Source organism: Urocitellus parryii, chromosome 3, assembly GCF_045843805.1.
Source record: "Urocitellus parryii isolate mUroPar1 chromosome 3, mUroPar1.hap1, whole genome shotgun sequence".
NCBI classification, from domain to species: Eukaryota; Metazoa; Chordata; class Mammalia; order Rodentia; family Sciuridae; genus Urocitellus; species Urocitellus parryii.
Genome location: NC_135533.1, coordinates 205,882,824 through 205,910,233, shown reverse-complemented (window position 1 = coordinate 205,910,233; position 27,410 = coordinate 205,882,824). Strand labels below are relative to the sequence as shown.

Here is a 27,410-nt window from a genome sequence, read left to right as displayed (position 1 = left end):
ATGAGTCGCTGTGGAGGGACCCGGGCCTCCGGCGGCAGCTGCGGCGACTTCGGTCGGAGTCCGGCCGGGCCCCGGGTCCTGCGCGGCGCTTTGCCGGCCGGAGCGGTCTGTGGGCAGCGCGGCCCCCCAGCCCCGCGTCTCCCCCTCTGCGGTGGCGGCGGGAGGGTCGCGGGGAGAGTCCGCCGGGTGAGGCGGGGCCTGGGAGGGAGGGAGGTGTGCGCGCCCCAGCCCCCTGCTCCTCGGTCCCCCGGTTACTCCAAGTCTGCAAAACTGGGGAAGCCGGTTCTCAAACCCACGCCCTGTCCCCGTGGTGCCGAGTTTCTTGAGGCCTGGAGTGATGTCCACACACAGGTGTCTCCCCGCAGCGCCACGCGGATGGGAGGGGAGATCCACAGGTACGTGTGGGTGGGACTGGAGGAGAAGGGGAAAGGTCTTGTCCTCTCTGAAATTATTGTCGTCCTTGGGCTGTTTGTAGGTATTGTTCTCAAGCCAAATGCTGATTGAGGTGGGACATGACTTGATTTAAAAGAAGTAGAGCAGGAGGAGGAAATCCTCAACTGTAAGGTCTGCACGCATTCAAGAGATAGAAAAGTGGGTTTTCCTTATAGAGAGGAACAAACAGGATCAGAAATGTCAGGGGACAGAGAGATGTGAGCGGTGGGACCATGAGATAAGGGAATCATGTTATAAAATGGGCCCACTGTGCAGACCCCCACTTGCTTTCACTTTTAGAAAGTAATTTACCTGCAGCCAAGTCTGGCTTAAGTTGACAGGATGTACTTTCCTCAAGGAAGTACCTGTTATCTTCAGGGGAAATGCTCATAAGAGGAACACAAGTTACCCTGAAGGGGGTGACGTTTGTGACCCTTACATCAATCAGGTCCTGCAACTCTGAGAAAATTCGGATAATTTTCTCTACCCATAAAATCTGTAAGAACCTGTTCCAATTAGAACCAGTCAGCGTGGGCCAAAGTGACTTAGACTTGTCATGGAAGTGGGGACTTGAAAGTCTTATGTCATCCTGCTGTCAGTCAAAACTCAAGAGGTGGGGCTGGGATTGTGACTCAGTGGCAGAGCACTTGCCTCATTTGTATGAGGCACTGAGTTCAAACCTCAGAACCACATAAAAATAAATAAAGGTATTGTGTCCATCTACAAATTATATGAATATAAGGAGATGGGAAAGCCTTGCATGATCCCCAGCGTTTCCAGAAGCATGAAAGAACTCACACAGCAAAGAAACCCCATGTGTGTAAGCACTGTGGAAAAGCCTTCAGTTCTTCCAGCTACCTTAAAATCCATGAACGAATTCACAGTGGAGAGAAACCTTATAACTGCAAACAATGTGGGAAAGCCTTTACATTTCTCAGTTCTCTTCAAATTCATGAAGAAATTCACAGTGGAAAGAAACCCTACATATGTAAGCAATGTGGAAAAGCCTTTAGTTCATCAGCAACGCTAAAGCACACAAACAAATCCACAGTGGAGAGAAACCTTATAAATGCAAACAATGTGGGAAATCTTTTACATTTCTCAGTTATCTTCAAATGCATGAATAAAGTCACAGTGGAAAGAAACTCTACATATGTAAGCAATATGGAAAAGGTTTTAATTCTTCTAGTCATGTGAAAACACATGAACAAATTCTCAGTGAAGAGAAAAATTATATATGTAAACAATGTGAGAAAGCTTTTCATTTCTCCAGATCCCTTCAAATACATGGAATAACACACAATGGAGAGAAACCCTTTGTATGTAAGCAATGTGGAAAGGCTTTAGTTCTTCCTACTACATTAAAAAACATGTTTGAATTCACAGTGGAGAGAAACCTTATAAATGTAAACAATGTGGGAAAGCCTTTTATTTTCGCAATTCCCTTCAAATTCATGAACAGATTCACAGTAGAAAGAAACTCTATGCATGTAAGAAATGTGGAAAAGCCTTTAGTTTTTCTAGCCACACCAAAACATGAATGTATTCACAGTAAAGAGAAACCCTATACATGTAAGCAATCTGGAAAAGCTTTCATTCATCCCTATTTAGTTAGAAAAAATGAAATAATGAACACTGAAGAAAAACCCTGTGTATGAAAGCAATGTGGCAAAGCCTGTCATGACCCCAGTTTTCTCAGACAATAGAAGAATTCATAGTGACATGAAACATGCGTGTGAGCAGTGTGGGAAGCCTCCAGTGATTCCTTCACTTTTAAAATACCTGAAAGAATTCATAGTGAAGAAAAATCTTGAGAGTGTGTGTGTGTGTGGGTATGTGTATAAAGAATGCAGTGAACCCTTCACTCCATCCAGTTACCGTCTCAAACATCAAGGAACTCACACTTGAGAGAAACTCCATGAGTGTAAGCCATGTGAGAAAGCCTTTACTGCTTACAGTTCCCTTTGATACCATGAAACAATTCGCAGTGAGGGGGAACCTTAATGATGTCAGCAATGTGGGAAAGCCCTTATTCTCAAATTCTTTCAAGTACATGGAAGAGCACACTGGAGAGTAACTCTGAATACAGAAAATTGGGAATTCTTTATTATCACATGAAGTTGTTCACAGACATGAGAATGCAGTAGTAATAACATATTATTACAAAGGATGTGGAGACACTTGTCATCTTGTTTCAGTGTACCCATATAAATGAGCACAGTATGCAGTAGAACTTGCAATAGAAGACCTGTGAAATGATCTTCATTTGGTTCACATGTTAGAAATCACAGTGGATCAAGACCCTGTAATGTGAAAAATGCTTAGATAAGAGGTGTCAAATGTAACAGTTTCAGAGGCCTATGAAAATTCCACATGTAGCAGAATTTTATACATGCAATTAATATGAAGAGCTTGGTACAAAATAATTTGATTAGAAGTTTCCAGAAAATGTACGACCTTGTACAACCTGGAAGAAATGTTCCAAAACTTATATTGTGTTCACCAGTAATTCATTCTTAAAGTATATCTCTGCACTGTGTTTCTAATGTGAATTATTGAAAATAAAGATTGAGATGAGACAGTTCTGGGAGTTTTCTTTAGGCTGTACTATGAGAGTTTAATAGGTAGTGTGTGTATGTGTGTGTGTGTGTGTGTGTATAGTATGTGTGTATGTATCCTTTATTTTATTTATTTATTTTTATGTGGTGCTGAGGATCGAACTCACTGCCTTGCATGTGCCCGGTGAGCACTCTACTGCTGAGCCACAACCCCAGCTCTAGGTAATGTATTTTTAATAGAACCAGGTAGTAAGACTTCTAACATTTTGAAGCATGTTGGATCCAAAGCAAATTGATGTGTATTTCTGATATGCCATTAGCCTTCTTTTTATGTAGTTTTTAAATAATTGTGATAAAGTGGCAGTGAAAAAAGAGTTTTTGTTGTTGTCAATTTTCTACTGACCTCACATAATGGATTATGCATATATATATATATATATATATATATACATGTATGTTTTTTTAGAGGAAAAATGAGATTTTTACATGGATTTTGTCACAGTTTGGTGTGTACTTTCCATATTATTGCTGTATCATAATTAAGCATAATGGTGAAATTTATTTACATATATATTTGTACATGCCCATGATATAGCAATAGATGTATATTTTCTTTAAACTAGATTTCTGTTCATACTTTTTTAGGTTTTCTTAAATGTTTCAAATAAATTACAGATTAACATATATTAGCTTCTTCTTTTAAACTTTTTAATTTGAAACATTGATAATTTTTAATATAGTACATTTTTTATAATACAGATCTACTCCTGAGAAAAAATTCTTTTTCATTTGGATACCAATTGCCTTTAATTATAAATTCAAGTTTGACTTATATATTAAATTAATTACAGCTATCATCTGTAGAACATTTCTTAGAGCTCAAGTCCAGGAAAACCAGATTTCTGTATCAGCCCTACAGACAAGTTCAGGACTCAATGAGACTTTTTCCTTTTTTTTTTTTTTTTTTTTTTTTTGCAGTTCCTGTCTTTGAATCCAGAGCCTCACACTTTTTAAGTAATTGCTGTACTACTAAGCTTTATCCCCAGCCCCATTTATTTTATATTGATAAAGGATCTAAATAGCCAAGGCTAATGTCTAATTCACAAACTCCTGCCTTAGCCACTCAGGAAACTGAGATTTTAGTCTTGTGCTACTCATCCTCAGCCCAGCTTCTCAAGAGACATTTTACTAGGTCCAGGAAAGAGTTTTAAAATGAAAGAAAACAAAGACCAGCAATAAAGTACCTTTTTTCCTGAAATACATGAATATGCTGCTTTATCTCACATTCCAATTTACCTGATCTCATTTTAAGCAAAAGGCCTCTATTTGCTTGAAGATGAATTAGAACTATTTTGCAGAAATCAGGGAGAGAAGTAATCTGTGACTATTGACATTCAAAATAAATGTTTTTAAGTTCTCAGTTATAAGATAGTATTAAAAGTATCAGAATAAGACATTACTTAAAAAAAATTGCTTAGAGCCTTGCTGTGTTTCTGAGGCTAGCTTTGAACTCAAGATCATCCTGCCCCAATCTCCCAAGCTGTTGGGATTACAGGTGTGCTCCAGTGTGCACTGTGTAAGACCATTTTAAACAGGTCATTTACTTTGAGAGACCCTCGTATGTTAAATGTGGAGCCACTTTGACTTTTTTTGATACAAATATATTTATTATGCCTTGGATTTTTAATGGAAATTTATTTGGATGGATCAGTCAGTGGTGGGGTGGTTGAGTCAAGAGAGTTTCACAATGATGAGCAGAATACTTCAAATCCCAGGCAGAGAGCACTGGTGACAACCATCAACTGGGAAGATGAGGAAAGGATGGAAGCAGAGGGAAAAGTATTCACATCTGAATACTTGTTCTTCTTATCAGTTTGTTACCATGAAAATAATAGTTTGATGGCATCCAAATGATGAACAGGATGCCTAGAAAATTAGATATTTCTAGACATTAATCCTTAAGACCCTCAGGAAAACCAAAAAATAACCTATTACTTATTCCAAGTTATCTGAGATTGTACAAAGCCTTAACAAAAGTCCCAATATTTTTATGGAGGAACTCAAGAGAGGCAAAGAGGAAAACACACCACTGTGGATCTTGAATCTACAGAGGGCCACCTACCATTAAAAGATAAATTTAGGACTGGGGTTGTGGCTCAGTTGTGGAGTGTCTGCCTAGTATGTGTGAGGCACTGGTTTCAGTCTTCAGCACTGCATAAAAATAAAGGTTGTGTCCATCTTTAACTAAAAAAGTATTTTAAAAAAAGTTAAATTTATCATTGCCAGCCCCATTCGGTTGAAATTACAAAAATTGGCATAAGGCCCTCATCAATCCTCAGATGATATCCTCCAATTTGCAACTTTCATGTTTTCTAACAGAGATCAGGAGGAAAAGAAGGAAAGGGAGCCTTGATACATGAAAAAGGCTGAGGCACTAGTCATGGCCCTAAGAGCTTCCCAGATAAGAGAGGAGAAGAACAGAATGAATCTTCAGCCACAAAAGGGATTTGTTTCCATTTTTAAAAGAAATGCCCGCAGGCCAAATGGCCATCTATGGAGCCCATCCTCAATGTCAAGGCAATCATTGGAGAAATGAATATCTGCAGATGTCCTCCAAGGTATGGGTTCCTGAGGCTGGATTCCTCTACACAGGCCTGATGAGGCTTAGAATGGATTCTAAAGGCTGCCATAACTCATCACCATGCATGAGCCCTGGATGTGGTTCTGCATAGAGAGTGAAGAGGATACTGGCACTTTTCTGTACTCACCTATTACCCTAGATCTCTTTCCTCTAATACTATAATGGTACAAGGGATTTCTGGACAGCCTTTTACCAGAAAGTTTATTCTCCCAATAAGTTGAGTGGAATGTGATGCTTTCTCATGCGTTTTTGATAGTCCCTGGGTACCCTACCCTTTCATTGACAAGGGATTTATTTTCAAAGCTCCAGGCTTCCATCATGATGAGTTTAGGACCACTGTGTTTACCTGTATCAGAATGCAATATAAACCCTGAAGTATGGACCACCGAAGACAAGATTGGATGGGCAAAAAGTACAGTCCCAGTTAAAATAGTCTTAAAGGATACCTCTTTCTTCATCAGACACAATACTCCTGCACCCAGAGGCAAGAAGGGCTTATTGCAGATCATTTAGAACTTCAAAGGGCAAGGACTTCTAGTGCCCAGCAACAGCCCATGAACTACACCCTCTTGGGAGTTTAGAAGCCAAACAGGGAATGGTGCCTAGTCCAAGACTTTAGAATGATTAATGAAGCAGTCATTCTCTATCCTGTAGATCCTAACCCTATATATTCTGTTATCTGAGATCCCAGCTGCTGCTGCTTGGTTTACTGTATTAGATTTAAAGGATGCCATTTTGTATATACCTCCAGACTCTGAAACACAGTGTTGTTTTGCATACAAGGAAAAAGATAGTGGATCTCCTTTAGCCTGAACAGTGTTGCCTTGGGGATTTAAAGGTAGTCCTCACTTATTTGGACAAACCCTAGCCAAGAATTGAGAAAAGGATCATCTTGATGGTTCTCCAATATGTAGATGACAACATCCTGTGTGCCACCACTCAGGAGGAATTTCAAAAGGCCACTACAGAACTCCCAAACTTCGTAGCTGGTAGAGGTTTTAAAGTCTCAAAAAGGAAAGCTCAGTAGTGAGTTCAATACTTAGGATTACAGATGTCTCATTGAATCTTCAACCTAGAAAAGGAGAGGAGAACCCTCATAGGGTCATATTATCCACCCCCAAACAGGAAGGCAATGTAGAGGCTTCTTAGGAATAAATGCCTACTGAAGGCTTTGGATTCCTGGGTATCGGGTAATTAGCTAAGCCTCTTTACAGCCTCCTTAAAGAAACTACATCCTGGATCAACTGTCCTGATTTGAGACCAAGACCAGAACATACTTTTTAATGCCTTTTTGGCATTAAAAGAGGCCTTACTTAAAGGCCCTACCCTCAGCTTACCTATGGAGCAAAAATTTAACCTGGTTGTCATTGATAGAGAAGGATAGTCCTGGGAGTGGTCACACAAAAGAATGGACAACTCAACAGCCAGTGACATAGCTCAGTAAGGAGCTTGACAGTGTCTCAGAGACGGTTCCACTGCTTGGGAGTAGTAGCAGCAGTTGCCTTGCTAGTCCTTAAGGCAATCAAAATCACCCTGGGAAGACACCGCATTGTCTATGCCTCTCATGATCTCTCAGGGATTTTAAATACAAAAGAGGGATTATGACTCTCAGTGTGTTGAGAGCCACAGCCGAAGGGGCCCCAGCAAACTTTCAGCTCCAGCAAACTTCCAGCTGCCAGCTGATGATTGGCTCACAGCGGGCCCAGCAAACTTCTAGCTGCCAACTGATTGGCTCCTCTGCGGTGATGCTCATTGGGCTATTTCCTGGCCCTTTCAGACCACAGAGCTGCTCATTGGGGGACTTTTTTTGGCTCTGCCCAGGAGACCCAGCCAATTGGCCTCAAGAGCAGGAGGAGTGTGGGAGGTTGAGAGGCTTGTGGGAAGCCGGTGGTGGCAGTTGGGCTCTGAGGGTTTTTCCTGAGGAGCTGTGTGGTGTGGTGTGTGTGTTCTAAAAATAAAGTTTGTTTCTTTTGACAAGTGGCTCCTGAATTGTGCCCAGCCAGACTGCGGCACAGTCGCTTCCTGAAATGCCAGGCTTTACTTCTGGAAGGACCTGTAACTCAAATAAGGACTTGCTCTAATTGAAACCCATCCAAGTTCCTCCCAGAAATACAAGAAGAAAATCCTGAACCTGAGTCCTACTGAGAAACTGATGTGACTCCATTTAAAAAAATAAATAAATAACAGCAGCTTCTACCTCAAGGCCTGTCCTAAGGAAGGGGACATGACCCGTGTCCTTGGAAAAACCCATAGAGCACTCCTAAGCACATTCCCACCCTGCTGAGTTGTTTGTCTGTAAATAACAGGAGAGGTCTGCAGCGCCAGGTGTCCCTGACTCAGTTAGGCTAGGTGAGGACCCATAGCAACTCCCCTAGCAACCTCCAATCAGCATGAGACACGGAAAATACCTGGAATGCCAGATGACTCCCAAGTAGTTTATGGTGGTTGATAACATGTTGGAAAACCATGTAGTTTAGCACGTACACCCCTCGTGGCCTAAACCAATCAGTTCAAACGAATCCCCCTCTTGTACTAACCAATCACCCTTACCCAACTTGTTCCTACCATTGAATGTGCTAATCAATGTTAAAAGTTGTTGTTTGATTTTCCCACAGTATGGAATGATTTGCTGTGTGATGTTGTGATGCATAGAGTACCCCCCCAAAACCTATAAAATCTCGTTGAACAAAGGACCGGGACTCACTCCCTGGGACCGCTGCGTCGGGAACAGTTGTGAGTCCAGGCTCCAGCTTGTAATAAAGACTCTTGTGTGATTGCATCGGATTCAGCTTCTGGAGATCTATTGGGGTCCCACAAATCTGGCATTGCCCTACAAGTCCTAGCTGTAAACTACTCAGCCTGAGGAGACAGTGCTGTCTGGACAGCACCTTGTTTACACATGGGAGTTCCTTTATTGAACAAGTAATACACAAGGCTTGAATATGCCATGGTGACATGGTGACATTACATGATACTTTAGAGGCACAATCTTTACCCCTAGGCACAAGTGCACAGCTTGCAGAATTGATAGCCCTAAGGAAAGCACATAAACTAGGGAAACAACAGAGTTAATGTTTACATGGACTATAATACACCTACCTAATGCTGCTTGCACATGCAACAATTTGGAAAGAGGATTCCAAAAAACTGGGGGAACATCCACAAAAACTTTGAACCAATCTTAAAACTGTTAGAGGCTGTTTGTTCACCTAAAGAGGTAGTAGTAATGCACTGCCAAGGGCATCAAAACAATAGACAAGCAGATCAACAGGCCAAAGATGCTTCTAAGGGAACTCTATGCCAACTGACAACCTTATGCCCTCTACTATGGACAGGGTCTCCCCCATAGATAAGACTTCCATACAGCCAAGAAGAGTCACAGCAGGCCTTATATAGGGGAGACATTCTCTTACTTTCTGGGTGGATTCAGATGGAAGATAATAAACTTTACTTCCCACTAACTCTCAATTGAAAATTTTACACACCCTACGTCAATCTTTCCATTTGGAGAAAAACACTGTCCAGCTAACTCAAGAGATATTTGACGGAGAAAGAATATACCAAGGAAAATCCATCAAATAATAGTCAAAGCCTGTGAGACATGCCAGAGAATTAACCCACTTAACTCTACCAAAAAGCCAGCAACTTGATTTTACCCACATGCCTAAGAGTGGTGAATTCTAGTATTTATTAGGTATGGTCGATATTTTTACAGGATGCACTGATGCCTACCCCTCCAAAACTGAATGGGCAGAAGTAGTAAAAGCCCTATTATAGGAAATAATGATGGACCCAACCTAATTACATTTTAAGATTGGTAGCCATCTTGTCACAAGTCCTGAAAAGTTAATTTCTGTTTTACTATAAATTACTACGATTTCTAGGCTTGTTTGGAATTCCTGCTGGTACCTTGAACTCACCTATGCCTGGCTTTCCCTGACCAGATAACAATCCTCTCTAAAACCTAGTGGTGCCTCATAAATCCTGGCTCCCCCTGACCAGATAACAACCCTCTCTGAAACCTCAGCAGCACCTCATAAATTCTGATGTCAGGATCTGAATTTACTCCCTATCTTGAAATAGCATGCGGTGTAGATCATTAACCTGCTATCTGCCTTTGTATTATGCTTATCAAAATCTTGTTACCTGTAAGTTCTCAAGACACCTCACTTTGCAACTTTTTGTGCTACATAACTTTGTTCCTGGAGAGCTGGGGGACTGATCTCTAGTCCTGGCCAGCTTCTGTGTGAAATTCACTGTACACAGCTCTTCTGCTTTGGAAAACTGCAGCAAATTGGGATGACTGTAGAAGGCCTGTAGTTAACCCTGGGGTTGTAGGGGAAAAAGAAGGCTCCAGGGGCTCACGGAAATGGCTTGTGGTGACATATTTCTGCAAGTTTTGTTTAGGCTGTATAGTTAAAGCAACATCCCGGGGTTTCATAAATTGACTTCCAGACCCCTCACGTATAATTTAATCAAGCCCATATTGAAGCACACCGGTGGCGACTGACCAGAACATACAGCTGTTCCCCTGATCAGCCCCAAACAATCGCAAGGGCGCCCCTTAAAAGCCTGAAAACTACAAACAGGACAGGACATTTGGGGGTCCAGCCAATGCCAGCCAGCCAGATTATAGAAGCCAGAGAGTGCAGTCAGAAGGAGGGGCACTTAGCCAATCACAATTAGCCCAGTCACCCCAGTTACAGAAACACAGCCCCGTTACCCTAGTTACAGAAACAATGCCCCATTAGGTAGTTCTTAAGGGTTTCTATAGCAAAAGGAAAAGAACAACTTGCTCCAATCATGACCTTTCTAAATCCCCAGTACCAAAAATTAAAAAGTGAAATTGAAATGTTGATTGAGGATATGGCTTTATTTGAAAGGAGTACTGTAGTAGGGGGAAAGCCTCAACTGTAAGGTCTGTAGATATCCCAGTAGTAAGCAGAAAGGGCTTCCCTGACCCCACCTCAGGAGGTAGATACAAGAAGAGAGCAGAAAGAATGGGAGAGCAAGGAATGATGGAGGGTGGAACATAAGATCCTGAACCAGAGAAAGTTTCCCCTGAAGATAGTCCATTATTTAAAGGGAGGGTTGTGTGCTGGCTCAGGCTGAGATTGGGTCAGAGATCACAGGTCTAGAGGAAGGAGAGAATTTAAGTTTGATGAACAAGTATATGTTATTTATACTGATAAGTTCAGCTTAATCATATGAGGCAAAAATCAAGAATTTGAAAATACATGTCTGGTTTAAAAGGTGGGGGCAATATCATCTAAGTGTAATGGGAAGGGTGTTTTTTGCACTAGGCTGCTTCTCCAGAACACCAGGCAATGGGCCTTGATTTCTTTTATTATTGCTGGATGCCTGGGCTTGGGTGACATTAAACTGCTGGCTGGGCCCAGCAGTCTGGCTGGGCACAATTCAGGAGCCACTTGTCAAAAGAAACTAACTTTATTTTTAGAACTACAAACGCCAAGCAAAACAGCTCCTCAGGAAAAGAAACCCTCAGAGCCCAACTGCCACCACCAGCTTCCACAAGCCTCTCCCCCACACAAACCTCACCACCTCCCACAATCCTCCTGCTCTTGAGGCCGATTGGCTGGGTCACATGGGCGGAGCCAAAGAAGTCCCCCAATGAGCAGTTCCATAGTCTGAAGGGCAGGGAAACAGCCCAATGAACATCACCGCAGAGGAGCCAATCAGCTAGATGTTGCTGGGGCCGCTGTGAGCCAATCACCAGCTGGCAGTCTGAAGGGCAGGGAAATAGCCCAATGAACAGCACCGCACAGGAGCCAATCAGCTAGATGTTGCTGGGGCCTCTGTGAGCCAATCATCAGCCGGCAGCTGGAAGTTTGCTGGCAGCTGGAAGTTTGCTGGGCCCCTTTGGCTGTGGCTCTCAACATCTCCCCCTCTCTGTTTAAACAACAAGCATGTGGCTTAGGGACCGTGCCTGCCTTAGGTTGTCCAGTACTACATATGGTCCTTACCCGTCTTCGGATGAGCTGACCTCAGAGCATCAGCCTCCTGTCTTAGGTTGGTACCATTGTAATTGGATCTTACCCATCATTGACTACCAGTCCAGTATACAGCCACACCTGTGGAGAGGTACGGGGGGGGGTGAGGTTCTTTGCCTCACCTCTGTTGGCCCCCAAATTTTAGCTGAACGATCATGACAAGCAGAAGGGAGGAAGATATACCAAGCCAACTGACGGCTCCTTTTGGGAAAATTGTACCACCGATGACATCATCAGCAAAAATACCCCAACACTACCACAAGTCGCTGCACCAGCAGATAGTTCACAAAGAATACAAGTGAGTTCATAATGCATACAAGTGACACATAGTTTAGGCAAGTTCTGTAAGCGGTTCAGTGATGGCTATTGCAGAAACTGTAGATTAGTTTTATCTTTGTCTTCACCCGCACAGGGATGAAGATAGGAATTCTGGCAGTAATGGCTAAAGAAAAAATTATTTAACATTCCAGAAGGCACTAAAAGAAAACAATTTTCTTAACAATTTACATTATCTTCAAGAGAATTATTAAATATAATGAAAAGGATAGGTGAAAGTAAACAAACAGATCTGTTAACCTCCTTTTTTGTTTACATATTAAAACAATTCTTAACAGTTATTTACCTAATTTAAATTAAACCATTTAAAATCACGTGAATAAAAAAAAATTTTGGATCCATTTTTTCATGAGCGCTCATCATATATGATATATGGACATACGTACATTCAAACATATAACACAAAACACAAGTGTGCACACATAATATAATACATACAACACATAACATAATAGTAAAGGCCTTATAACTTTTTACAGGTGAAATCTCCATTGCAATGTTTAAAAACTCTATAGTCAAAAAAAAATAGAACTGATCAGCAAAACATTAATCTAGGTCTGTATGAGCTCAAAAAACAAAACAGAACTTCATAATATGGGAAAGGGCAATAATAAAACAGATATTGAAAAAAGCATCCTGGTTCTGTCGCAGATGTAAGGATAGCCAAATTGGAGTTTTGGATATCAGCTGTTATTGATTTGAGCCAAATCATCTTCTTTTGGTCTGTAGAATTCGCTTTAGTTAATCTCTCTGGAATCCAAATTGGCTGCTGTTCTCCCTGTGGAAACATACAAACAGGCCCCCGACTCCAGACAATCACTGGGTCAGGACCTTGGTTAATCTCTCTGGAATCCAAATCGGCTGCTGTTCTTCCTGTGGAAACACACAAACAGACCCCCGACTCCAGACAATTACTGGGTCAGGACCTTTCCATTGTCCTGTTAGAATATCTTTCCAAAGTACCTTGGGCTTATGTACATTTTTTGGACACATATGCCTTTCTGCAGCACTAAGTCCTGATGAATCCAAATTTAAAAAGTTTAGAGTAAAAAGGGTTATTTTAAGTTTATCTTTGGGGAATATATACCCCTTCCCAATTCCGTCTTTTTGCTTTAATAAGTACATTTTAATAGTTTGATGAGCTCTTTCAACTATGCCTTGTCCCTGTGGATTGTATGGGATTCCTGTTATATGAGTAATGCCAAATGATGAGCAAAATTGTTTAAAAGAAGTAGACGTATAACCAGGGGCATTATCTGTTTTTAACTGTTTTGGAATGCCCACAGTGGCAAAATTTTGTAAGCAATGAGCTATAACATCTTTAGTTTTTTCTCCAGCATGAAGGGAGCCCATCAAAAATCCAGAAGAAGTATCAACTGTAACATGCAAATATTTTAATTTTCCAAATTCTGGCAAGTGTGTGACGTCCATCTGCCAAATACGGTTAGGTATCAGTCCTCTAGGATTGACTCCAAGATTAACTTGTGGTAAAAAGGTCACACAATTTTGACATTGTTTTATTATTTGTCTAGCTTGTTCCTTAGTTATTTTAAAATGCTTTTGTAAAGTATTAGCATTGACATGGAACCTTTTATGAAAATTTATAGCTTCTTCTAGTATAGAGAAAATATGTATGTCATGTGTAGTTTTATCTGCTAAATCATTGCCCAAACTAAGGGCTCCAGGCAATCCTGTATGTGCCCTGATATGTCCTATAAAGAATGGATCTTTTCTGTCCCAGATTAAACTTTGTATAGTGGAAAACAAAGAGAAAACAGTAGAAGAGGGGGAAATCCTACCAGCATCTTCAAGGGATACTATAGCATTAACTATATACTGACTATCAGAAAATAAATTAAATACAGAATCTTTAAACATCACAAAAGTTTGTAAGACTGCATTAAGCTCTACCTTTTGAGCTGATTGTTTGGGTACTAAAAATGTAAAAGTTCGATCAGGTGTAACTATTGCTGCTGTACCATTATTTGACCCATCAGTGAATATATTTGGAGCATTCATGATAGGTGTTTTTCTTGTCATTTTTGGAAAAATTACAGGATGCAATGACCAAAAAGACAATAAAGGATTAGATGGTAAGTGGTTATCAAATGAAACATTAGATTTGCACATGATTATTGCCCAAGTATTTAATTCATTAGCTAATTCATCAATTTCATTCATAGTATATGGAGTAATAATTTTATTAGGAGAAATTCCAAATACTGCCTTTGCTGTTTTTATTCCTTTGAGTATTAATTGTCCTACAGCCTCAGGATACCTAGTAAGAATAGTGTTAGGAGAATAACATAAATGTATCCATAATAATGGACCTTCTTGCCAAAATACTCCTGTAGGAATATTTTTTGTTGGTAGTACAATAAATAATAAAGGCAAACTTATATCAATTCTATCCAAATGCATATTTTCCATATATGTTTCAATGATTTTTAATGCCTTTCTTGCTTCAGGCGTTAACATTCGGGGTGAATTTGGATCTGATGGACCTTTTAGGATATCAAATAAAGGTCCCAATCCTCCTATTGGAATACCTAGATAAGGCCTTATCCAATTTATGTCTCCTAATAACTTTTGAAAGTCGTTAAGTGATTTGAGTTGATCTACTCGTATTTGAATTTTTGGTGGACAGACCATGGTTGAGGATAATAGAATTCCCAAATAATTAATTGGAAAATTTAATTGTACTTTATCTATTGCTATCTCTAGATTATAATTTTTTAATAAGTTTGTAAGTGTGGCATAACATTCTAGCAATGTTTTTTTAGCTTTGTGTGCTAATAATATATCATCCATATAGTGAAATATTTGTAGCTCAGGATTTTGATTTCTAAGTGGCTGGATTACTTTGTTAACATAAATTTGACACATAGTTGGGCTGTTAGCCATCCCTTGAGGGAGTACTTTCCATTCATATCTCTGATCAGGACCTTCATGATTTAGTGCAGGGATAGTAAATGCAAAACGTGGACTATCCTCAGGATGAATTGGAATTGAAAAAAAACAATCTTTAATATCTATAACTAAAACATACCAAGTTTTTGGCAAAGCAGACAATTGAGGAATCCCCAATTGAGCAGGTCCCATAATGACCATTTCATTATTAATGGCTCTTAAATCTTGCAATAATCTCCATTTACCAGATTTCTTTTTGATGACAAAAATGGGAGTATTATGGGGAGATACAGAAGGTTGTATGTGTCCTTCCGCTAATTGTTGTTTGACCAGATCATGGGCTACTTGTATCTTTTCTTTAGTCAAGGGCCACTGAGGAACCCATACTGGTCTTTCTGATTTCCATGTAATTTTTATCGTCTCAGTGGCCTTTTGTGAAAATCCAACCCATGTCTGTCTGTTCCTTGATTTATTTGTATTGGTGCTGCTATACCTTGTTCTTGTTTTTCTAATCTTTTTCCTTTCCTAAAACCTTGTCTAGCCATAATAGTGGGTGCATTTTGATTGATATTATTTGTTAATGTCAAACCTAATTGATCTAAGACATCTCGTCCCCATAAATTTACAGGAAGATGATCCAATACGTATGGCTGTATAGTTCCTTCACATCCTTCAGGATCCTTCCAATCTAATACCATTGCACTTCTATCAGGATTAGTCGCCACTCCTAGGCCTCGAAGCGTTTGAGTGGCTTGTTGTAATGGCCGATGTTTTGGCCATTCTTGACGAGAGATGATGCTAAGGTCTGCACCTGTATCCAGTAGCCCATTAAATTCATGTTTTTGAATATTTAGTTTTAGCATGGGGCGAAAATCTAAATTTAAAGAAAGCATAGCCCAATCTGCACCTGTGGAGCCTAATCCCTTGGAACCTCTTTCTACAGCATGACTGGAAAATTTATCATGTAGGCTTGGTATTATTAGTAACTGTGCTATTCTATCTCCTGGTGAAATTACTGATATACCCTTTGGAGAACTGGTATAATTTTTATTTCACCTTCATAATCGGGATCAATTACCCCAGGACTTATCAAAAGTCCTTTTAGAGTAGAAGAGCTGCGTCCCAGTAATAAGCCTACTGTTCCTTTGGGAAGAGGTCCTTTCACCCCTGTGGGAATGATTTGAACTCCCATCTCTGGAGTTAGTACTGATTTGGCGGAGGCGCAGATGTCCAACCCTGTGCTCCCTCTGGTTTGTCTGATGAGGGATCTGATGTCCTGGGCACTACCCTGATGGGGTTGCTGGGGTTGCTGGTTTCCTCCAGTGCTCCCTATATTTGTGGTTTGGGGCCCTGGAGCATTGGGGCCCCCTGTCCATTTTTTGGCAACGGAGCCCGATGCCTTTGTCCACGATATTGTGGATAAACACCTTGTCCTTGTTCGTTTTTTGATAATGGAGTACCCTCTATGGTGGTTTGAGAACAGTATTCATTAGCCCAATATAATGGAGTACCCTCTATGGTGGTTTGAGAACGGCATTCATTAGCCCAATGTCTCCCTCTACAGCATCGTGGGCAAATACCCGGTATTCTACTCCTTTTATACCTAGTTTTGTTAAACCCTCCTCCTATGGGGCAATTCCTTTTAAAATGTCCTGTTTGTCCACAATTGTAGCATGTTCTTGGCCTGGAATCTAAAGCCTGTTTTACTGCAGCTGCCACAATTTGCCCTTGTTCATTAATGTCTCTGGCATCTAAAGCCTGTTTTACTGCAGCTGCCACAATTTGCCCTTGTTCATTAATGTCTCTGGCATCTAAAGCCTGTTTTACTGCAGCTGCCATGACTTGCTCTTGTTCATTAATGTCTCTACATAATTTAATATATGTGTTTAAATCTTCCTGTTTCCATGGTCTAATGATATCTCTGCACCAACGATTTGCTTGGTCATAAGCCAGTTGTTTTATTAATGGCATTGCTTGTTCTGTATTCCCAAAAACTCTGGTAGCTGTTTGAATAAGCCTATCTACAAATTCAGCATAAGGTTCATTAGCTCCTTGTATTATCTTAGATAATTGACCTTGTAAACCTCCATGTCCTTGTAAAGTCTTCCATGCCTTAACTGCATCTACAGCAATTTGTAAATATACACCAGGATCATATGCAAGTTGTTGCTGCCAATCCTCATAAGGTCCCTTTCCTAACAACATATCTAGATTTCTCTGAGGATAACCAGCTGCTGCATTTCGCCTAGCCGTCTCCTTGCAAAATTCCTCATTGGCAACCTTCCATAACAGGTATTGTCCTCCAGTTAACACAGCTTTACAAATATTAGCCCAATCTGCTGGTGTCATGTTTAAGTTGGTAATGGATTCGACCAAGCTTACAGTGAAGGGTGCTTGAGGACCATAGGTTGTTACAGCCTCTTTTAGCTCCTTCACTGATTTGAAATTTAAACCCTGGTAAATTCGCTGCCCTCCTACCTCAAATACAGGGCATACTTGAGATCCTGTCTCAGGATCCCAACTATCAACTGCGGGGGTTGGGAGTCTCCTAGCATATGGAGGTGGTGCTGTTGATTGGACACTTATGCCCTCTGGTGATAGAATGCTGTTAGTAGCAGTCTCCTGTAGAGGTGGTGCTGTTGGTTGGAGACTTTCGCTCTCTGATAGAAAGGTGTTATTAGCAGTTTCCTGTTGTAACTTTTCCCCTGATGGCTTTTTCTGCTCTAAACTTCCTTCCTCTGTCTCACTAGCTCGAAAGACCTTCTCTTGTACTTGAATCTTTTCCTCTTTCTGACTAACTTGAGAGACCTTCTCTTTTACTTGAATCAATATGTCTTCTCCTTCCTCTACCTTTGTCTGAACTGAAGGCTTTGGACTAAGCAAACCAGATACGGTCGCCCACAATGGCAATGTGCCAACTGGCAGAGTCCCTGGGTTGTTCTTTTCTATTCTTTTTAAATCTTCACCATGATGGTTCCATTGTGATATATCTAACAACTCCTCCTTAAAAAGCCATGGGCTATATTTTTGTATTGTATCAACGTATGCCCTGACTATTCTTGATTTTACTGAGATGCCTCCTTCGTCTAACAATTTACTTAACACTCTTTCGGTTTGTTTTTTACTAATTGCTGATCCCGTATTTCTACTATAATACAACCCAACAAGATGACGCCAAACAAAACCGAGACAGAATGCAATAAAAATGGAACAACAAAAATTCATTATAGCCTTTCTATCCTCCTGACATGTGCATCCGTCCTTTCTCCCTATCTGTTCCTCAGACACAAATAGTTTTTCCTCAGATGTGAGCGGTTTTTCTTCCCTCTCACTCATCTCCAGGGAGAGGCAAGTTAAAACAAAAATGAGGCAAAACAAAAGAGTAAACTTAGAATGGCTACCCATTCTCTCGCCCTGCCCTCAGGGGCGAGCAGTTTACTTACCCTCAATCGCTCCCTGTGCGAGCCACCAAATGCCGCAGTCTGGCTGGGCACAATTCAAGAGCCACTTGTCAAAAGAAACTAACTTTATTTTTAGAACTACAAACAGCTCCTCAGGAAAAGAAACCCTCAGAGCCCAACTGCCACCACCGGCTTCCACAAGCCTCTCCCCCACACAAACCTCACCACCTCCCACAATCCTCCTGCTCTTGAGGCCGATTGGCTGGGTCACATGGGCGGAGCCAAAGAAGTCCCCCAATGAGCAGTTCCGTAGTCTGAAGGGCAGGGAAACAGCCCAATGAATATCACCACAGAGGAGCCAATCAGCTAGATGTTGCTGGGGCCGCTGTGAGCCAATCATCAGCCGGCAGCTGGAAGTTTGCTGGGCCCCTTTGGCTGTGGCTCTCAACAGGGTGACATTAAACTCTTAGCAGCCTGATTTTGCATCCACAGAATTGGGTTAGTCAGCATAGTTTTTGCCAATTGAGAAAGTCTATGAATTTCTGACCCAGACAGCTCTGGGTTCTGCTGGAGGAGCATTTGTGAATTTGAGAATTTCTTTGGGTCTGTGATATAATTAAAAAAAATATACTTGATCTCTGTCTCCAGTTTCTGGCGCATATGTCCTAAATCCCTTGGAATTTCCTGAGTGATAGGATGTCTTTGGTTGTGCATAAGGAGCTTCTTTCTGGAAATATCCCATTATGCTAATGGAATAACTCAAAGTGGGACCTCTAGATATCTGCTTCAGGACTGGTAACTAGACAGCTTTGGACTGGCATCTACAGTGCGGGTGGTGTGGTGAGATTGCGCACTGAACTAGTATGGTCTCTGTTAACTCTGGTGTCAGAGTAGAATTGGGGCACACTCAGTGGTGTTTGGTAAGTACCATGCATTTTGTACCTGAAGTGATGTCACAAGTCAGAGCTTTAAACTGGGTGAGTGGTCCTTGGTGAGAATTGGGACAATGGAGGACTGTGAGGAGAGGACAGTAGGGTGTATGGAGTCCCTAGAATTCATTTCCGAGCTGCTCAGGCTTTCCTCACTCACAGCCTAGATGTGAGCTACCCTGGGCCCAAGCTTAGGGGTGTGGGTTCTCTTGTGAATTCTGGCTAAAGTGCTCATCTTCTCGGAGCTGCTCCCTTTTGTTTCCTTTGAACAGCTCAGGCTTAGTTAAGCAGTGAAGAATTGTATGTATTTCAAGATTCAAATGTAAAATTTTTATTTTCTTGGTTTGAACCTGAGTGGATAGAATGATAAGGTCTGGAGAAGCAAAGAGAATTCTTGAAATAAACTGTTTCATACTAAGTTTAAGAATATAAGCACCCACAGCATCACCATCCAGGTAGAATGGTGGTTAATTTTGGAGTGTCTCCCTACTCTCACCTACCTCCATACCCAGAGATGACAATAATTCCTACTTCTTGAAGTTCTTTATGGCTTTACCCTGTATTTATCATGAGGTAGTTTTGCTGGGTTTTACCTCTTTGGGATTTTGAAGGTGTTAATAGTACACTTAAGATTCCATTCCTTTGTACAGAAAAGCTCTTGGTTCTTTGCCTGTCACACACATGCTACTCCTAATGCTGAACCTAGATTCACTTATTTTGGGATTTGGATGTTTTGGGGTTTTGTTGTTGTTGTTGATGGGGGATACAGGGGATTGAACTCAGGGGCTCTGAGTTAAATCTGAGTTCAACCACTGAGCCACATCCCCAGCCCTATTTTGTATTTTATTTAGAGGCAGGGCTCACTGAGTTCCTTAGTGCCTTGCCAGTTACTGAGGCTTTGAATTCTTGATTCTCCTGTCTCAGCTTCCCAAGCCGCTGGGATTACAGACCTGCACCACCATGCTCAGCAGGGGTTTTATTTTTGATGTTGATAATATCATTCTCAGTTTTTGTTCCCAACTGCTAGAACACTGCTGATTTTTTTACACAATTGGGGAAAATGTTGCCTTTTACATTGTGACTAATTTAATCTAAGATGTCAGTAGTTGTTTATGGATGAATGCTCTGACCTTTCAAGCATATTGTGTATGCTTGTGACTTACACTCGGAATGATCTAATTTATTTTATTTATTTATATCCTTTATATCTGTATGATTCTATATTGCTTTTTACTGATCAGTATTGCTGTTTAAACCTTTGATTTTTATTTTTTTGGTATTGGGAATTGAACCCAGAGGACCTTAACCACAAGTCACATCCCCACCCCTTTTTTATATTTTATTCAGAGGCAGTTGCTTAGGGCCTCGCTGAGTTGCTTAGGCTGGCTTTGAACTCGTGATTCTCCTGCCTCAGCCTTCCCAGTCACTGGGATTACAGGTGTGCACCACTGTACTTGGCAAGCCTTTTTTTTTTTTTTTTTTTTTTGGCTCCCAGGGATTGAACTCAGGGGCACTTAGCCACTGAGCCACATCCCCAGCTCTATTTTGTATTTTATCTAGAGAGAGGGTCTCACTGAGTTGCTTAGTGTCTACTGGGTGGGGCCCCAGAGAGCCTCTTACTTTTTCATGAGGTTTATTGTTTTTGCTTTTTTCTTGTTTTGGGTATTATGTGAATGATGTTGTGGTTTTAAATTTCATATCCAATTGTTTATTGTTGATATATTACAAAATGATATACCTTTGCCCCCTCTATTTATATTCTCTCTCCTGGTATGAGTATTAGCAGATTGTTTCTTTCCAGGAATTGGTTAATTTCAGACAAGTTAGTACATTTTTGGCATGGAATTGTAATATTCCTTTGTGGTTTCTTTAATGTTTATAGAATTAGTGTCAGTGATCCCCTCATTATATCATTGTGGTTGGTTATTTGTGTGTTCTCTCCTTTTTCAGTTAGTTTGGCTGGGGTTTGTCAATTTCATTGATTATTTTTCCCCAAAAAAGAAACAGGTTTTGGAGCTCAGCGTAGTGACACATACCTGTAAACCCAGCAGCTTGGGAAGCTGAGGCAGGAGGATTACAAGTTCCAAACCAGCCTTGGCAATTTAGTGAGGCCCTATCTATAAATAAAATACAAAAAGGGACTGGGTATATGGCTCTGTGGTTAAGTGCCCTAGGATCAATTCCTGGTACCAAACAAGAAAAAGAAAAGAAATAGGTTTTGGTTTCATTGATTTCTTTTTTCTTTTCTTTTTTTAAAATATTTTTTTAGTTGACACAATACCTTTATTTTTATATGGTACTGAGGATTGAACCCAGTGCCTTGCATGTGCTAGGCAAGCACTCTACTGCTGAGCCACAACCCCAGCCCTATTTTTGTAGTTTATTTAGAGACAGCGTCTTGCTGAGTTGCTTAGTACAAATAAAGGTTATTGTGTCCACCTAAACTAAAACAAATATTTAAAAAATAGATAAAATAAAGATATTGTGTTCATCTGCATCTAAAAACATTTTTTAAAGAAATCTATGGTTCAGTCTGTAGTAATTTGAAGTTTCTCCAACTATATTTCTGCTGTTGATTTCCACTTCTGTTCCAATATGCTCTGAGAGCATACTTTATATGATTTCTGTTCCCTTAGATTTGTTGTGGTGTGTTTTATAGCTCAGAACATGGTCTATATTGGTGAGTATTCCATGTAATCTTGAGAATAGTGTACACTCTGTAGTTGTTATGTGGAGTATTCTGAACTATCAAATGGCTTCAGTTAATGGATGATACTTAATTATTATTATTTTGTTTTTAGTTTTCGTTGGACCTTTATTAATTAATTAACTTATATGTAGTGCTGAGAATGGAACCCAGTTCCTTACACATGCCAGACAAGCACTCTACCACTGAGCTACAAACCCAGCCCTAATGGATACTTTTGAGTTTAATTCTGTTATGACTATTTTTGCTTTATCTGTCAATTACTAATATGTCTGTAGAAGTCTTCAAATATAATTATAGATCTATATTTTCTTTGTTTTAAGTTTGGGTTCACATAACGTGACTGTTTACTTAGGAGCATACATATTAAGGATTATTATGTCTTTTGGGAGAACCTACTGCTTTATCATTATTTGATCCCTGTATTCCTTATAATTTTCCTTGAACAGTTACTGCCTGATTAGTCTGAATTAATATAAGCACTCAACTGGTTTTTTAAAATATTTTTTTAGTTGTCAGTGGACCTTTATTTATTTATATGTGTTGCTGAGAATTGAACCTAGTGCCTCACACATGCTAGGTAAGTACTCTACCACTGAGTCACAACTCTAGCCCCAGCTGTTTTTCCAGTTAATGCTAGAAACCTATCTCTCTGCATAACATATTTAATGTCTTTGTCTTTATTTTTATTTTATTTAAAAAATATCCATATACTTTTCATTGATACATAAAATTGAATTCTTATAATTTAAAATATCATGCTTTGAAATATGTATCCATTGTGGAGTGCCTAAGTTGAGCTAACATATCTACATTTTTTGGTGTGTGGATAGGATGCTTAAAATGCAATCCTTTGATTTCCAGAATACATTATTATTTAGATTGTGATCAAATTCAAACAATAGGAAATACCAGTGGAGTGTGTCCAGTGATCTTCATTCATCATAATGACTTGCTGTAGACATTGACACTTGGCACTATCTTATTGGCTAAATTTTGTGCTTTATGATTATGAAATGGGACCTACTTGACCGTTGATTTATTGACTACTCCTTCATTGTCAAAGACATGGATCTTTTTCCATGTATGGTGTTTTTATGTACCATTAAATGCATTATGATCATTTTCCCTGGTTGGTTGGTTGATTTTTATGTCGGGGATTGAACCCAGGGGCGCTTAACCACTGAGCCACATCCCAGCTCTCTTTTAATATTTTATTTAGAGACAGGGCCTTGCCAAGTTGCTGAGGCTGGCTTTGAATTTGGGATCCTCCTGTTTCAGCCTTCCAAGCTGCTGGGATTTCAGGCACCACCCTGCCTGGCTTCCCAGTCTTTAAATCATGTGTTCCTTTGTTTTAACTTGGCAGAGTAATCCTTTCATTTTGCATGTGTTCAGGTTATTTTACTTCTGCTTTCTTGTTTACTTCCCTGTATTTAAAGTATTGAAGAATCTCTTCTTTCATCCAAAAAAATTTAACAAATTTTTATTGAGGTCTAGAATTGAGCCCAGGGCCTTAGGCACACTAGGCGGAGCTCTTGCATTGAGCAACATTCCCAGCCCCTCTTGCCCCTGTCCCACTTTGTTATGTTGAGATAGGATCTCACTATGTTGGCTACAGTGACCTCAAACTGGGATCCTCCCGTCTGAGCCTCCTGAGCAGCTGGAATTACAGGCCTGTGCCCTTCATCTGCCTTCAAAAGATTTTTGACATCTTGAAGCCTTTGAGTTTTACTTTTCCCATTTGAATGTATAATGAATTGATTATTGTGCATGGAATGGATTGGGAGGTAATGCAGTTTCCAGTTAGATACCAATTTACCCCTTCCCATAAATTAAAGTGCTTTTGATTTCTGCCACTTTTCTATTTCATACCTGTGCTGTTATTAATCTACTGTTCATGTATGTAAACATTATTTTCCTATACTTAGTCTACTGGTTTATCTCTATCCATTAGTGGCATGATGTTCTAAATATTATAGTTTCAAAACACTTCATGTATTTTAGGCAAGCTCTTTCCCATTTGGAAGATTTTCAGTTCTGATAGAATTTATTATTTCTACTAGATTTGGTAAAATAGTTTTGTTGACTTCTACAAGATCTATTTTGGGGGAATTTAGGGGATTTTATAGACATATGTGAGAGGAGACATTGAGTTCTTAAAAACCTATGCCTCTTTCACCTTATTTCATTTTCCTTTGACATCCCCCAATAAAATATAAGGCTATTTGATAAATGTTTTTAATTTTTAATAAACCCATAATAATTATATATATTATGGAGCACCATCTGATATTTTGGTACTTGTGTTCAGTGTGTGATGAGCAGATCAGGGTAATTGTCACATCTGTCATCTCAAATGGTTACCATTTCTTCATGCTGGGAACATGCAAACTCCTCCTACCTATTTTAAAGTATACAGTAAATTGTTCCCACTGATAGTTACCCAGTTCTGCTACTGAGTATTTATCCTTCATGAGTCTTATCAAATATTTAATTAAATTAGATGTAAAGGATACTAGGTTCATCCTTCCAGACATCCCTTAATGTAACCATAGAGGATGTGCTGCATTCTCCAGGTGAAAAGTTGTCAACTACTAAAAGTTGTCAACCACTGTCCATTAGGGAAGCTCATTAGAGATCTAGCATTCATTCCAGGCATGGTGGTATACACCCATACTCCCAGCTACTGGGGAGGATGATTCAGGAGGATCTCAAGTTCGAGGTCAGCCTGGGCAATTTAAGATAAAACTTTATTGAAAGGGTGGGGATGTACCTCAGTAGTAATGTACTTACCTAACATGTGCGAGGTCCTGGGTTCAGTCTCCAGTGCTGCAAAAAGAAAGAGAGAGGGATTCATTACCTAAACAAGATTTTCAGGACTGATCAAGTAGGCCCTTTCTATTAAGCAGGTAAGAAAAGTGCAAACTTTTAGAGGGGAAACAGGAGTGAAGCAACTTCCCATACCATTTGCATAAACCAGTTAGGCAAATCAAGCTTTTCCTGTTGGTTAGATAGATGAAGTCCATCCCAATTCCAGTTCCCAGCTACCAGTAAAGGAGGCAGAATGAGTGACTAAGTATTTCTAAGGATGAAGTCTCAAGACCACTGATGTTAAGTCTGTTGCCTACACTATGTGGATAGATGCTATAGGTCCATGGTACAAGGAGATATTAGGGATGCCCCAGCAGTATATTTGAACTCCCCAATGTGACAAATGTTCTCATTCTGCTATTTCTGTATAGAAGCATTCAAATCTAGCATCAGAAAAGCTATGTGAGAGAACATGGGTATAGGCAGAGAAAGAATGTAACAACCAAGTCATGCAATAAATGTTTGTAGTTTGCAGCCTTATGTGACCTTGTTATGAATTGAGTACAGGACCCCAGGAGCTGTCAGTCTCACCCTTCCTCCTGAAAACATATTTGGGATTCTTTTAGGGGTCAGTGACCTCTGAGGATGTGGCTGTGAACTTTACCCGGGAAGAGTGGTCATTGCTAACTCATTCCCAGAAGAAGCTCTACAGAGCTGTGATGCAGGAAATCTTCAGGAACCTGGCCTCTGTAGGTAATGGTGAAATCATTCATTCACCTAGTCAGTTAGGGAACAAGTATTCATCAATGCTGTTTAAAGATTTGGCATGTGAAAAGGGAATGCTTTGGTGAAAAAGTCAACATGATCTCAATATAATGTGAACCTACGTTCTTAGAAATTTTCTGTGATAATAATTCATAATGATTTTTCTGGGTCTACATTTTAGGACAAAAATGGGGGGATCAGAACATTGAAGATGAGTACAAAAATCCGTGGAGAAATCAATTTTTAAGCTAATATATATATTAATGATTTGAACTCACAAGAGAAAGCAGCATTCCTCAAGAAATTTGGAGTGAGTTGGAAACATTAACATTAAAACATTGCAAACAAAACAAATAAGCCCATTTCAAAATTATTTTCTTTCAGAATATTTTCTCCAGAACTAAATACAGGTTGAGCATCCTTACTCCAAAAATTCAAAATTTAGATGCTGCAATATCCTAAACTACTTGAGCACCAGCATGATGCTACAAGGGACATTTTCTCATGATTTAATGTACAGAAACCTTATTTCATGCACAACATTATTTAAAATGTTGTATGGAATTACTTTCAGGTTTTGAGCATATGGTATATTATAAAACCTAAATGAATTTGACCTTTTCTCTTGGGTTCCATCTCCAAAATATTTCATATGTATGTTCAAATATTTCAAAATCTGAAATTCAGTGCACTTCTGGGCCCATGCATTTCAGATGAGGAATACCTAACCTGTACTTAAATGTGACTTAGATGGTCAGTGTTTGCAAAATAGTTAAGTTGGAAATAGTATCAAGAAACCCCAGTGAGGGCTGGGATATAGCTCAGCAGTAAAGCACTTGCCTCACATGTGCAAAGTCATGCATTGGATCCCAGTTCCAAAAATACAATTCAAAAAGAAAAGAAAAAATCCTCCCAAAAATCCCAATCAAGAAACCCAGTGAATATCACTGCTTTGACAATATCTGTTGTTGAACCATCTTTCCAAGCAGTCAGTCCATTCAAGTTCCCTTGGTTCATATAGGTATAAAGCCTACACACTTCTTGATGGTGTTAACATGAAAGCTAATATATATTAATAAATGTAAAATCACTAATAAGCAAATCCTTTATATTGTGCTGCTTTTTTGTTACAGAAGTCAAGTGGTAGAGAGACTCATGAATATAAAAAAAGTAGACAGTGTGAAAAAATGTTCAGCCAGACTCCAGATCATATTCTGAACAAGAAAACACTTCTTGGAGTAAAGACTCATGAAAGCTGTGTGTGTGAAGTGGCCTTTGGTCATTCATCCCTTAAGAGGCACATCACATCTGACTCTACATGCAGACGACTTAAGTATCAGGAGTATAGAGAGAAATCCTTTGAATGTAAAAAAATGTGATAAAGTCTTTAAGTGGCCCAGTTACCTTCGAGATTATGAAAGGTCTCATACTGGAGAGAAACCTTACGAATGTAAGCAGTGTGGGAAAACCTTCAGTCTTCCTGTTTATTGTCGAAGACATGCACAAACTCACACTAGAAAGAAACGTGTGTGTGAGCAATGTGGGCATGCTTTCAGATGTTCCAGTTTCCTTCAAATACATGAACGAATCCACACTGGAGAAAAACCTTACATATGTAAGCACTGTGGGAAAGCCTTCACTTGAGCCAGTACTCTTAGGATACATGAAAGAAATCACAGTGGAGAGAAACCTCATGTACATAAGCAATGTGGGAAAGCCTTCAGAGAGTTCAGTAAAATGCAAAGACATGAAGAGATACACTCTGGAGGGAAAAACTATGTAAGCACTGTGGGAAAGCCTATAAGGGCTCCAATAATTTAGAAAAACATGAAAAGATTCACACTAGAGAGAAACCCTATTTGTAGCATGTGGGAAGGCTTCATTACTATACAACCATTGTAGCACACAT

The 27,410-nt window shown here is 39.9% G+C and overlaps 1 pseudogene; it reads left to right on the top strand.

The window, feature by feature from the left end:
* Nucleotides 1-27,366, top strand: LOC113183568 (uncharacterized; annotated as a pseudogene).
* Nucleotides 27,367-27,410: the final 44 nt, after the last annotated feature.